The sequence below is a fragment of the Xenopus tropicalis genome, chromosome 6 (genome assembly GCF_000004195.4).
Source record: "Xenopus tropicalis strain Nigerian chromosome 6, UCB_Xtro_10.0, whole genome shotgun sequence".
NCBI classification, from domain to species: domain Eukaryota; kingdom Metazoa; phylum Chordata; class Amphibia; order Anura; family Pipidae; genus Xenopus; species Xenopus tropicalis.
The window spans coordinates 143,629,933-143,644,653 of record NC_030682.2 but is presented as its reverse complement, the minus strand read 5'-3'; the positions used below and the strand labels follow the sequence as shown (position 1 = coordinate 143,644,653).

The 14,721-nt window shown below is 42.1% G+C and overlaps 1 protein-coding gene across 1 annotated transcript in view; it reads right to left on the bottom strand.

The window, feature by feature from the left end:
- ccn4 (cellular communication network factor 4) overlaps window positions 1–14,721 on the bottom strand; it is a 51,605-nt gene that overhangs the window by 20,373 nt on the left and 16,511 nt on the right. The window lies entirely within an intron of this gene.

Below are 14,721 nucleotides of genomic sequence, written 5' to 3'. Positions count from 1 at the left end.
GGCGTGAAAATAAAAATAAATAGACGCCAAAGACCCGAATTCAATGCCTGAATATAGGCCTTACTATGTAAGTTCCCGGCTGTGTCTAAATTGCCTAATTTTGACTTGTTCCGGTTGTTTCTGTTTGAATCTGAGTACAATTGTTGGCTGCCTACTTCGAATTGGACTTTCTGTATACAAGCTTCCTCCTTGGTCCAGCCTTCAGCCCAGTAAGGGCCATCAGGCTTTACCCTCCACCTTGCATTGCAGCCTGCGCAGAATATTTCCCAAACGGTCTGTATATGGGCCAGAAATGGACTCCCTTAGTGCTATTGCACTTGTGCCTAATACTAAATTAGACCAATATTGAGTAAAAACAAACTCATATTCTTTGAGATCTTAAACACAAACCAGTTCCCTCCAACATCTTGAAGCAACATCTGACTGAAGGACATTGCACTCTGTTTTACATAATAATAATAAGAACCATCTCCTACTTACATGACACTCAATAATAGGAAATCCAACCTTCACTTTGGCTCCAAGATGCTCCGCATAGTTGTGCCCAGATCATACTGGCTGTAGGCATGTTTATAGAACTGCCAGAAAGACTGGATCTCATTAGTGTGTGTGTCAGGATGAACCTCACGGTCAGACAGTGATTTATCATTTATGGGAGAAGTCATGTTGTATTAATTTACAATCAAGCTACAGACAGAATCATTTTGTTTTAAGTTGTTATAGACTATATTAGACTATTTATCTAGTGAAATACATATGCAGGGGAGTAGGAACTCCCTTAATGATTGGAAGAAAGGTCATCCCTAGTTTCCCACGGTGAACTGTGGGTATAAAAGTGAAGGTACTCTATATAGATTGGATAATTTTAGGAGTTTACATTAATAAGAAGCAGCGTGAGATAAGGACCTCAGTGGAAGCCATGGAGCAGAACCCCTCAATGATGACTAGATGACTTTCTAGAACACTACTGTAGTGTAAGGTGTAGGATAGCTAGTAAGTTCTGAGCTCCACCAAGGAGAAACATTAAGGCATTAGTTCTCCAAATGGAACTCACCAGGGTATGTAGACTCAAGTGGTTACAAGCAGGGGGGCAACCCTTTGAGGCAACACTGATAAACAGAAGAAATGTGAGGTGTGTGTCGGCTTGGAGACCCTTTTTCTCCAAAGGGAGTCAAAGTCACAGCATGACTGGGCCAGGCTTGGGCATGATAAGGGCTTTACAGGGGCCATAAACCTCTCATGAGGTTGACACACCATTAAACAGTCAGTCACTCATCCCTTGCAATATACCCAGTGGAGATGAACACTAAAGAATTAGGGATGCTTAGCCTCACCAAGAGATATACAAGTATACAATTTATACAACTGCAACCCCTTTAGGCTGTAAAACAGACAAAGAGCAGCTAGATAGGCCATAGATCATGGGGTACACTGGACTCTAACACAAAGGATGGGCCTTCGCTATGTGGAAGCATCAAGGGGGAGGTTGTGCAACTACAACTCACTTATGCTGTGTGTAGAATAATGAAACAACAGATGCCAGAAGGTTCCTGCAACAAACTCAAACAGAACTTTATTGTCCAAGACAAATGAGCCACAGGGTCATGCAACCCTGTGGCTCATTTGTCCTGGACAAAAAAGCTCTCAATGCAGATGTAAAACAATGGACTGGCAGGTTTAAAATGGAGAAAATACAGAGGCGCCGCTGTGTAGAGTAGTTGGTAAGCAAGTCTTTATCCTTAGGGTTTCCACCTTATGGACCGGATCCCAAACAGCAGACATGGATCAGGGAGAAGGCTATGCCTGATACCCTTGTCACTACTGCGGTTCCTTCACTAAGGCAGCAGAGCCTGTAAAGGAGAATATCTCTCTAACTAAAGCTGACTATCTAACATTCCTACACAAAATATCCTGCACTAGATCCTCATTCACGGGGTCCCTGCTCCCGACTTCTCCAAAGATCCCTCTGGGGCAAGATGGCTTTACTGGGGCCTTGTTGATCCCAGGCTCAGTGAAACATCCTCCTGCTTCCACAGAGGCAGCCAAAGAGGAAGTGCCCACCCTTTGCTAAACAATATATTACAGTGTGGCAGGAAGTGGTCATAACGCACATAAGCCAATAACAGAGAATATGCTAATAGTAAAATAGATACATGGGCTTCTACCTAGTAACAGTAAAATAAGGAATGTAGGGATTTAAAGCTACAGGGATTATTAACCCTATAGGTCCATACTAGGGTTGCCACCTGTCGGTTTTGACCAGACAGCCCTTCCAAAAACCAAGCTGTCCAAACCTCACCTCAAAAACCCTAATTAGGAAAATTGGGCAGGACTCACTGAGATTGACGCAGCGATTGGGCACTCGCCAATTGACTTGACGTAGCCCCGCCCTGTGATGTCACTACCCTGCCTCTTCCCCGCCCCATGAGGCATCATGGCCCCACCCCTTCCTCTCCTCCGTGATGTCAATCACCCACCCCCTGCCTGGATCAAAAAGCCGGCAGAGGTGACAACTCTAGTCCATACTCTGCAACGGAAAGCAATCAATTATAGGCTCTTTAATGGAAGGCCTTCTGGTAGTAGCCTCCCAAACAATAATCTCACCCTCCCCCATATCAGCAATGTCTTCATTTATCAACCCAACCCCATCCCACCCCTGCGGCAACGGTCAACTGCGTCATCAATAGACAAGTGTGAAGACCTGCGTGACCTCAGTCTGAAAGGCTTTAAAGTGAATGTAATAATCCCACTCCTGCATCAAAGAAAAGAAAAAATGTGATATTTTTACAGGATTTCTGCTGTCGGGTTCATTTACTGAGCTCACGTTTTGCCTTATTTGTTTTACAAACATATAAATGTCACTGCCGATGTGCAAACTCTGTATTTAATGTGCTTGTCTGCCCACAATAAAGTAACAAACCTTTTATGAATGTGAAATACATTTGGCCTGAATGGGATTACAGTTAGGGTTGTATTATAAATATGATTATTCTCTGATGTGTAACGATATGGTTGGAAATAACGACTGTAAAGAAATAAAAATACTGTATGTTCTTTCAGTTAAAGAACAGTTGATATACAGGTATCGGACCCCTTATCCGGAAACCCGTTATCCAGAAAGCTCCGAATTACGGAAAGCCCGTCTCCCATAGACTCCATTTTTATCAAATAATTCAGAATTTTAGAACTGATTTCCTTTTTCTATGTAATAATAAAACAGTACCTGTACTTGATCCCAACTAAGATATAATTACCCCTTATTGGGGGGCAGAACAGCCCTATTGGGTTTATTTAATGGTTAAATGATTCCCTTTTCTCTGTAATAATAAAACAGTACCTGTACTTGATCCCAACTAAGATATAATTACCCCTTATTGGGGGCAGAACAGCCCTATTGGGTTTAATTAATGGTTAAATGATTCCCTTTTCTCTGTAATAATAAAACAGTACCTGTACTTGATCCCAACTAAGATATAATTACCCCTTATTGGGGCAGAACAGCCCTATTGGGTTTATTTCATGGTTAAATGATTCCCTTTTCTCTGTAATAATAAAACAGTACCTGTACTTGATCCCAACTAAGATATAATTACCCCTTATTGGGGCAGAAAAGCCCTATTGGGTTTATTTAATGGTTAAATGATTCCCTTTTCTCTGTAATAATAAAACAGTACCTGTACTTGATCCCAACTAAGATATAATTACCCCTTATTGGGGGCAGAACAGCCCTATTGGGTTTATTTAATGGTTAAATGATTCCCTTTTCTCTGTAATAATAAAACAGTACCTGTACTTGATCCCAACTAAGATATAAATTACCCCTTATTGGGGCAGAACAGCCCCATTGGGTTTATTTAATGGTTAAATGATTCCCTTTCCTCTGTAATAATAAAACAGTACCTGTACTTGATCCCAACTAAGATATAATTACCCCTTATTGGGGCAGAACAGCCCTATTGGGTTTATTTCATGGTTAAATGATTCCCTTTTCTCTGTAATAATAAAACAGTACCTGTACTTGATCCCAACTAAGATATAATTACCCCTTATTGGGGGCAGAACAGCCCTATTGGGTTTATTTCATGGTTAAATGATTCCCTTTTCTCTGTAATAATAAAACAGTACCTGTACTTGATCCCAACTAAGATATAATTACCCCTTATTGGGGCAGAACAGCCCTATTGGGTTTATTTCATGGTTAAATGATTCCCTTTTCTCTGTAATAATAAAACAGTACCTGTACTTGATCCCAACTAAGATATAATTACCCCTTATTGGGGCAGAACAGCCCTATTGGGTTTATTTAATGGTTAAATGATTCCCTTTTCTCTGTAATAATAAAACAGTACCTGTACTTGATCCCAACTAAGATATAAATAATCCTTATTGGATGCAAAACAATCCTATTGGGTTTAATTAACGTTTTATTAATTTTTTAGTAGACTTAAGGTATGGAGATCCAAATTACAGAAAGACCCCTTGTCCGGAATGCCCTTGGTCCCGAGCATTCTGGATAATGGGTCCTATACCTGTACCAGAATTGAGTGAAGAGTAGTGATGAGCAAATCTGTCCTGTTTCGCTTTGCCATAAAATTCGCAAAACGGCGGAAAATTGCCAAAACGCATTTGTTGCGTGATTTTTTTTTTGTCGCCCGTGTCTTTTTTGTCGCCTACATCTATTTTCTGTCGCCCGCATCTATTTTTTTGTTGCCCACCCAATTTGATGAGGCCGCGCCCTTTTTTGATGTGACCGCGCCCTTTTTTGCCGCGCAGCAAAAAAAAATCCACTCGACAAATTTTTCTGCAGTGAATTTTCACGGAAGTTTGCAAAACAATTCGCCAATGGTGAAATGCGGAAATTCGCTGGGTCTGTCCAGCCTCCCATATGGCACCGTCTCTACTTTGATACTCAATATGGATTTGCAGTGAAATTCCGCATTTTGCAGAAACCGCCACGGAAAAGAATTTGCTGCAGCAACAAAGTCGCCGCAACAAAAAAGCCACCGAGATATAAAATGTTGGCCAGACAAAAATGGCGCGAGACAAAAAAGTCGTCAAGACAATAATGTCGCTGATAAAAAAAAGTGCCTATTGACTTTAGTGCATTTGGAGTAAAATAAAAAAAGTTGCAAATAAAATTTGTTGCCTATTGACTTCAATGATTTGCTCATCTTTGATACTCAAGTAAGTATTGGTGTCACTGCTGGTTCTTCTGCAGAACTGGTTTCATAAAAATGTGTTACAGAGTTCTTTTCCCAACTAACATTGACAAGAAGGGTGAAATATGCCTTGAACTTAGTCCAGGCGAACTGCAGCCTTGTAGTATCTGTTAGAAGAGGGTTCCGCTGCAGGATAGAATAGCCACAAATGGGGGGGTTTCCTGACCTATATAACTTGGACCCTTGTGCCTTTACAGTAGGGGGTACATTATCCCTTATAATACATGAGTGATACTCAGAGTTCCCTGTATAACTCAGCCTGCAGCCTTGTGCCTTTATATGGGCACAGAACCCCTCAGTGACTGCTAATATCCTTATCATTTACAGTAGGGGGTACATTATCCCTTATAATACATGAGTGATACTCAGAGTTCCCTGTATAACTCAGCCTGCAGCCTTGTGCCTTTATATGGGGGGCACAGAACCCCTCAGTGACTGCTAATATCCTTATCATTTACAGTAGGGGGTACATTATCCCTTATAATACATGAGTGATACTCAGAGTTCCCTGTATAACTCAGCCTGCAGCCTTGTGCCTTTATATGGGCACAGAACCCCTCAGTGACTGCTAATATCCTTATCATTTACAGTAGGGGGTACATTATCCCTTATAATACATGAGTGATACTCAGAGTTCCCTGTATAACTCAGCCTGCAGCCTTGTGCCTTTATATGGGCACAGAACCCCTTAGTGACTGCTAATATCCTTATCATTTACAGTAGGGGGTACATTATCCCTTATAATACATGAGTGATACTCAGAGTTCCCTGTATAACTCAGCCTGCAGCCTTGTGCCTTTATATGGGGGGCACAGAACCCCTCAGTGACTGCTAATATCCTTATCATTTACAGTAGGGGGTACATTACCCCTTATAATACATGAGTGATACTCAGAGTTCCCTGTATAACTCAGCCTGCAGCCTTGTGCCTTTATATGGGCACAGAACCCCTCAGTGACTGCTAATATCCTTATCATTTACAGTAGGGGGTATAGCTGTATACTGCATATGTGAAAGCAGAAACTACTGTAATGTTAGAATAAATGTATGGGATTATAATTTATATAGTCCCTACTGTAAATTATAATACTATCACAAAGCACTATATTTAGTATTTAGCTGACCCAGAGGAAAGCAAAGATGTCCTTCTAAAGTAGCCAAGGTTAAAAAAAATGAATTTCTGACTCATAAATGGAAATCAGACTAATCGCCCCACTACAGTAATAATGTAATAATGTAATAAACTAATACCAGCAGCCTTGGATACTCTATTTTGCTAAAGAGACAACCAGCCTTTTCCTGCAGTTAAGGTTCCTGCCAATATAACTCCGCCCACTGGTACATTCCAAAATGTTACTGAGAAACAGAAGAACTTCTTAAAGATGAAACTGAATATTGTCTGCTCCTCTAGTCTCGTAGGACTCCTTTGTGTTTTCTCTAAAGGCCTATTAAAGGGAAACTACACCCCCAGAATGAATACGTAACCAACAGACAGTTTATATTATGTTAAGTGGCCTATTAAAGAATCTCCCCAAACTGGAATATATATATCAGTAAATATTGCCCTTTTACATCCTTTCCCTTGAGCCGCCATTTAGTGATGGGCTGTGTGCTCCCTCAGAGATCAGCTGACAGGAAGTGATGCAGCTCTAACTGTAACAGGAAGTAGTGTGGGAGCAAAAGGCAGAACTCTGCCCATTCATTGGCTGATGGGGCCTAGCATGTATGTGTGCCTTGGCTTGTTTGTGTGCACTGTGACTCCTATGATCCCAGGGGGCGGCCCTTAGTACTTAAAATGGCAGTTTCCTATTTAGGATTACCCAATGGCACATACTGCTAAAAAAGTATATTTATATGAAAATGGTTTATTTAGATGAAACAGGGTTTTACATATGAGCTGTTTATGCAATATATTTGTATAGAGACCGACATTGTTTTTAGGGGTATAGTTTCCCTTTAATAAAGACCTGTTATCCTTTCTTTAGGGTCAGTTAGATCATTTCTTTGTAGGCACTAGCAGACTGGGACCACATGTCCCACCACAAACAGGGCCCCTTCTCCTGCCATTCGTCCAATGAAGTTTATTGGATTATGTGGCTTTTATATGTCACTGTTGGGTAAGAACAAGAAACATTCTGAGAGAGTCTGGGCACTTTCAGGGCACTATCTGGGCACAGATACAGTATAAACAGTAGGAAAACAGTGTGCCAACCACAGTATTAGTGACCTCAGAATTGCTAAACTAATATAAACATTCACAAAAGGAATCAAAATAAGCAAAAAATAGAATTATTCATTCATGGAAATGTTTAGTGGCTTAATGTTAGATAAAGGCATCGTGCACAGCAATGAGCTATAAATCCCCGGATCCATGTAACTCTGTGAAACCAAACGATGGAACACTTATACCACAAAGGTTTGAATTAACATCCATTTCTCTAATTTCTACTAAATAACCCTGATTATTCAGTGCTGCAGCGCTAGGGTCAGGATAACCAAGATCTCTTATCCAACATTACTTGGTTCTTTCTGTATCTCATGTCAAATAACCATTCCCATCCGTATCCATGGGTGTATAGATTTGGTCTATTTCCATTCCAGTTTCTGAAAATGCCACATCCTTAATATATTGTGCCTGGTTTGTATGATAAGTCTTATAGTTTAGGGCAGTGCTGTCCAACTTCTGCGGTGCCGAGGGCCGAATTTCTCTAGCATACATGGTGGAGGGCCGCTAATGGAAGCCAGTTTTGGCCACTCCCCCATTTTAAACCACACACACACTTCAAACCACACCCATTTTATCACAATGGTCGCTGCAGGGATATCAACCATCATTCATATATTAAAGAATTATATTATGTCATATTAAGACACACTCCTAAATCCATATGCCTCCTCCTCCCCTGTGGATAGCACAGCAACCCCCAGCATATAATTACACACCTTAGTGACCATTTAATGGCTATTTCCAACTGCTAACAAACTCTCAGAACAAACCCCTGCCAGGTTCACCTCCCACAGGCAGCATAGGGCAGGCAGAGTATGGCACACACAGGCAGCACTCTGCCTGCCATACTCTGCCTGTCCTATGCTGCCTGTGGGTGCCATACCCTCCCTGCCGTATGCGCCATACTCTGCCTACCCTATGCTGCCTATACACAGGCAGTATAGTCCAGGCAGTACATACAATGTCTGAGGTGTGAAGAGGGGAATAATATGGGTGATTACAGCCTGAGCCTGAGGTGTGAACACTGCAGGGGGTGAACAATGCAGGGATTAAAAGGTGTGAACAACACAGGGATTACATTTTTAAACAATACAGAGGGTTTACAGCCTGAATCTGAGGTGATATCCATGCAGGGGGGGGGCAGTTAATCTCAGTACTGATACAAAGTTAAGCCATCAAAGCAGCCAGACAGGTGGGGGGCCACACAGAGAGGGGTTGAGGGCCGCCAGTTGGACAGCACTGGTTTAGGGTATTCTCTTAGCCAGTGATCCCCAACCAGTGGCTCAGAAATAACATGTTGCTCCCCAACCCCTTGGATGTTGCTCCCGGTGGACTCAAAGCAGGGGCTTATTTTTGAATTCCTGGTTTGGGGCAAGTTTCGTTGCATAAAACAGGTGTACTGCCAAACAGAGCCTCCTATAGGCTGCCAGTCCACCTAGGGGATAATTGGCACCCCCAGGAACTTTTGGCTTGTGTTGCTCCCCAACTCTTTTTACATTAAAATGTGGCGCACAGGTAGATGAAATGAATTGGGCTGCATAGTTTTGTGTTATCCATACAAAGTAATTAATGAACCAAAGTGGACTCAGTACAGAACCCTGTGGCACGCCACTAAGAACTCTTTTCCAAGTAGAGAAGGTACCATTGACAACCTAACCCAAGAGTTCATACAATATAGATTATCTGATGCCTGTCAAGCTTTAGCTGCAAAAAAATAAATAAATATATAAAATTAAAGAAAAATTATATGTATGTGTGTGTGAACTGCCAAACTGAGTCTCCTCTAGGCTTTAGGGCTACACAGGGGCTACCAACTCCGAATCCCAGTCCATATTTGGCACCATCAGGAATTATTTACATGTTTGTGTTGCTCTCCAACTTTTTTTGACATTTCAATGTGGCTTATGGGTAAAAAAGGTTGGGGATACATATTCTAAGCTAAAGCCTCCAGTTGAAAACTATATGTTTGGCTTACAAAGCCAGCTTGTTTTAGGGAAAGGAGGTCAAAAGAAGCTTGGAATTTAGAGTTTAAGCACCATTCATCAAGGATAAACATGGACTAAAATTAGTCCCAACCAAAGTCCTATAATTCCTCTACATCTGGACAGGGGCGGGGTGCAGGGCCCACAAGGGCTGCCACCCAAGGGGCTCCACACCCCCCACAGGTGCCCCTGCCCGACTCCCACCCCAAAGCTTGCTCATAAATTAAACTCATTTTCAGCCCAGGGAGCTCCGGCGGCATGGGCGTCCACAGAAGGGGGCAAGAGGGGGCACTTGCCCCCCCCTGGAAAAGTAGCAAAAAAAACAAAAACCTTACTCCGTTTCTGCACTTTCCCCTCAAGCCCGTTTTTGCTGTGCTCCGATTGGATCTTTCTTCTTGTGGATTCACCAATCAGAGCACAGCTTCCTTGACAGACAGTAAAATTGACCAATCAGAGCACAGATGCACACAGGGATCGGGAGATTTTGCAAACTGGAAACAGAAATAAAGACTGAAAAGATGAATCTGCAGCTGTAACTTTACCTGAGAACCAACTCTCAACTTTTGCTGCAGTTTTCATCCCACAGGTACTATACAGTTCTAAAGAATCACTAGCTGACATTAAATTGTTTAATTTATAATCTATCCCCTACCCTAACACATGGAGGGTAAGTTAACTCTTTCCCTCTGAAAAAGCTCATTGTGAGTTTATATATGTGTTGTTGTTTTTTGCACTTACTATTTTTTTTTTTTTTTTTGTCATTGTTTTGTTCATTTATAGTAAGTTACAGTGGGGCCAATGTTGTGTATCAGTGCCAGTGTTATAGTGCCAGGGCCTGAATATCTGCCATCTGTACCCACTGCTCCTCATGGCATATAATGTGCTGGTTTTGTAACTACGGACTGTGTCTCACTGTATATAATGGGGAGTCAGTACCCACTGCCTTTCTTGCTATAAAACTAACATAAACACATCTAAAGGGGTGGTTCACTTTTAAGTTAACCTTTAGTATGTTATAAAATGGCCTATTCCTAGCAACTTTGCAATTGGTCTTCCTAATTAATTTTTTTGAATAATTTGCCTTTCTCTTCTGCCTCTATACAGATTTCAAATGGGGGCCAAAAAATATTAGTATATTATAAGTGAATTCGAATGCGAACTACCCCTTTAAGCTAACTGATCCCAAACACAAATGTTTGCAGATCCCCTAACAGAAGTGCGCGTATGAATACTTTTACTACTAATACTAAACATTTTAGGGTAAAAAAAAAAAGCACCCCCACCCGCACTTTTGTACAGTATCCCTGGGAGTCAGTGGGAACGGCAAGAGGTAGTTGGGAGGTTAACTTTTTACGTCAGCAGTGAATCCACTAAGTGTCACATTAGCTGTAGGTCAGTCTGTGTATGGGCCATATTTAGCCTCCCCTAGTATCATCCTGCAAAAAAAAAAAAAATATATATATATTTATCTGTTGCAGGATGATGCTAGCTTACTTGCCCCCCCTTGGAAAATTTTCTGCGGACGCCCATGTCCGGCGGGGATCATGTCTGGGCCAACGAAACCCAGTGGGTTTATATCCCGGTGCCTCACCGGCCCAGTCCGACCCTGCATCTGGACTAGTCAATATAAAAGTACATCCTACAATTACCAACCCAAATTAAATGCTTGAAAACCAGAACTGCATATGTTCAATGCCTCCCACCATCACATGAATCCCCCGGGGGTGGCCCTACGTGGCTATAATGAAAAGGGCACTATGGGCAGAAGCAACAGAACCGAGGCAGAGACCCACTGCGAGGTTTGGGCAGCCACAAACACTTGTAGGTTTGGCAGGAATGTGCTAAATCCATTCGCCTCTTCGATGAGGACATTTCCAACGCTGCCTCAAATATGAAAGAACCTTTTTCTAAATCCAGTACGACAGCAACTTCGTTCCTAGTTCAACAAACTAAAGCTGCTTAATGGTTACTGCCTGCCAACACAACTCTCCTGGGCACGGAGTTTCATTTCTCACCGATTCCACCGTGCCATGGCCATTTGGCTTTCAAGGGAGGTTCTGTCTCCTGTACAACCCAACTGATGGAAAGTCAGCTGACCTTTTTGGAAGTAGAAGAGTTTCCATGGGCACGTGTGGGGTAATAAGTGATGCACCACTGGCTCTGAGTTTAGCAACCCAAAGGAACCAATCAGATGTTTCATTCCAAACAGCAGACTAGGAAATGATGCCTGCTGATTGGTTGATAAGGGATCCCAGAACTGGAGGACCTGTTGCCCCTGTTATTACATTACACGAAAACCACCAGTTGTATACCCATATCTCCTGTATCAATGCTAACAAGGGCCATCTTCACACTGGACAGAAGATTAAACGTATAATATATAAACTTAATATATAAAAGAAACGGTAAAACCAATTACCAAATTAAAGGGGTGGTACGCCTTTTAGTTAACTTTTATTATGTTAGTAGCCAAGCAACATTTCATTTGGTCTTTGTTACTTTTTTGTTGTAGTTTTTCAATTATTTGCCTTCTTCTTCAAACTATTTGCAGTTTTTAAATGGGGGTCACTGACCCCGGCAGTCAACAAACTATTGCTCTGTGGGGCTACAGTTTTATTGTTATTGCTTATTTTTGTAACTTTCTTTTCTATTCAGACCCTCTCCTATTGATATACCAGCCTCTCATCCAAACCACTCCCTGGTTACTAAGGTAACTTGGACCTTAGCAACCAAATATCTGCTGAAACTCCAAACGGGAGACCTCCAAGAAGACCAATTGCAAATTGCCTGAGAATATCAATCTCAACATCATACTAAAAGTTAACTCAAAGGTGAACAACCCCTTTAATGTTACCTCAATTCACCTTGTGTTTGAGACAATACACCCCAGGTGGCTCCTTGTTACTTCAGCTAAAAGAGCCACAAAGACCTTTAGCGATGGAAAAGCTGCCAATCACCCTAAGTCTTTTATCTTTTTCATGTCCATTACGTTCTCAGATGGTGAAGAAGTAACATCACTATTGCACCCCAGGCCTAGAGAGGGAGCAGATGAGAAGGAACCCGGTGTCTCCCAACTGTCACTTTTCCCAATATCCCAGGGCTGCCTGTACTTAATCATACACCGACGGCAACAATACAGTTATTCTAATTGCCTTCCTAGCATGGCCGGGGGGCACGGCGCTGATTGACAGGCCCGGGGAATGTATCAAGAACTTCATGACGTGACACCTTGCAGCAGATGTTTGGAATTCCTTAGCATGGGGTTTCATTAGACCAAAGGGAACGTTCTCTTCACAATATAATATTTCATCTCCAGTTCCCTGTGTCCAACAGAACAGAAGAAGTTGATTTGCTCCCTTATTTCACCCCATCTTGATTTTCCACAAAGAATAGTCAGTAGAATGCTTTGCAGCTGGCAATAGCGCCGGGCCTCGGGGACTAATTCCATAGGCGCAAGTGCCGGAACCCTACATAGCGTAAAACTGCACCCCATAAAACTTGTTCATGGAGCACTAGCAACCATGGGATTTAGAACTGCCACCAGTGTCGGACTGGCCTACCAGGAAAACTCCTGGTGGGCCCAGGTGTCAGTGGGCCCTCCTGCCCTTTACCATTTGGCCGGTTTTATGGTCATGGGTTGGGTGAGAAAAAATAGTTTGGAGAGTGGGCCTATGGTCTAAGGTTTTCTGGGGGGCCCCTGGGATCCCAGTTCGACACTGACTGCCACTAGTGATGTAGCGAACATCGCCGAAAATGTTCGCGAACCCGTTCGCGGACTTTCGCCAAAACTCGCGAATATTAGCGAACTTTGCGAACCCCATAGACTTCAATGGGAAGGCGAACTTTAAAACCTAGAAAAGCCATTTCTGGCCAGAAAACTGATTTTAAAGTTGTTTAAAGGGTGCCACGACCCGGACAGTGGCATGCAGGAGGGGGATCAAGGGCAAAAACTTCTCTGAAAAAAATAACGCCAAAAAAAAACGCAAGCTATTCCTATGTATATGCATAGGCGATAAAACGAAGCGAAAAAACGCGGCGGAAAAACCAAGGCGAAAAAACGCGGCGCCAAAAAAAACCGCGGCGAACCCAAAGTGGCGAACATCGGCAAAAGTCCGCAAATTTGCGCGAACGCGAACACCCGATGTTCGCGCGAATTAGTTCGCCGGCAAACAGTTCGCTACATCTCTAACTGCCACCTTTCAAATACTCAAATAAGTCTGGGCAGGGGGCAGGCCATGACATCAAGGGTGGGACAGTGCCTTTGTGCAGAAACCATGGGGTAGGTGCAAAAAATGGGGGCATTTTCCTGTTTTTAACACTTTGCACCCTGCCCTGTACTTAGGAAATGAAGCCCAGCAAGTATCAAAGCTGCTATAGACTCCTTAGCCCCTTTAGAACCCCAGATTGTAGAATTGACAGTACAGATATGGGTTCCCTTATCTGGAAACCCATTATCCAGAAAGTTCCAAATTACGGAAAGGCCATCTCCCAAAGACTCCATTATTAGCAAATAATTCCAATTTTTAAAAATGATTCCCTTTTCTCTGTAATAATAAAACAGTACCTGTACTTGATCCCAACTAAGATATAATTACCCCTTATTGGGGCAGAACAGCCCTATTGGGTTTATTTAATGGTTAAATGATTCCCTTTTCTCTGTAATAATAAAACAGTACCTGTACTTGATCCCAACTAAGATATAATTACCCCTTATTGGGGCAGAACAGCCCTATTGGGTTTATTTAATGGTTAAATGATTCCCTTTTCTCTGTAATAATAAAACAGTACCTGTACTTGATCCCAACTAAGATATAATTACCCCTTATTGGGGGCAGAACAGCCCTATTGGGTTTATTTCATGGTTAAATGATTCCCTTTTCTCTGTAATAATAAAACAGTACCTGTACTTGATCCCAACTAAGATATAATTACCCCTTATTGGGGCAGAACAGCCCTATTGGGTTTATTTCATGGTTAAATGATTCCCTTTTCTCTGTAATAATAAAACAGTACCTGTACTTGATCCCAACTAAGATATAATTACCCCTTATTGGGGCAGAACAGCCCTATTGGGTTTATTTAATGGTTAAATGATTCCCTTTTCTCTGTAATAATAAAACAGTACCTGTACTTGATCCCAACTAAGATATAATTACCCCTTATTGGGGCAGAACAGCCCTATTGGGTTTATTTCATGGTTAAATGATTCCCTTTTCTCTGTAATAATAAAACAGTACCTGTACTTGATCCCAACTAAGATATAATTACCCCTTATTGGGGCAGAACAGCCCTA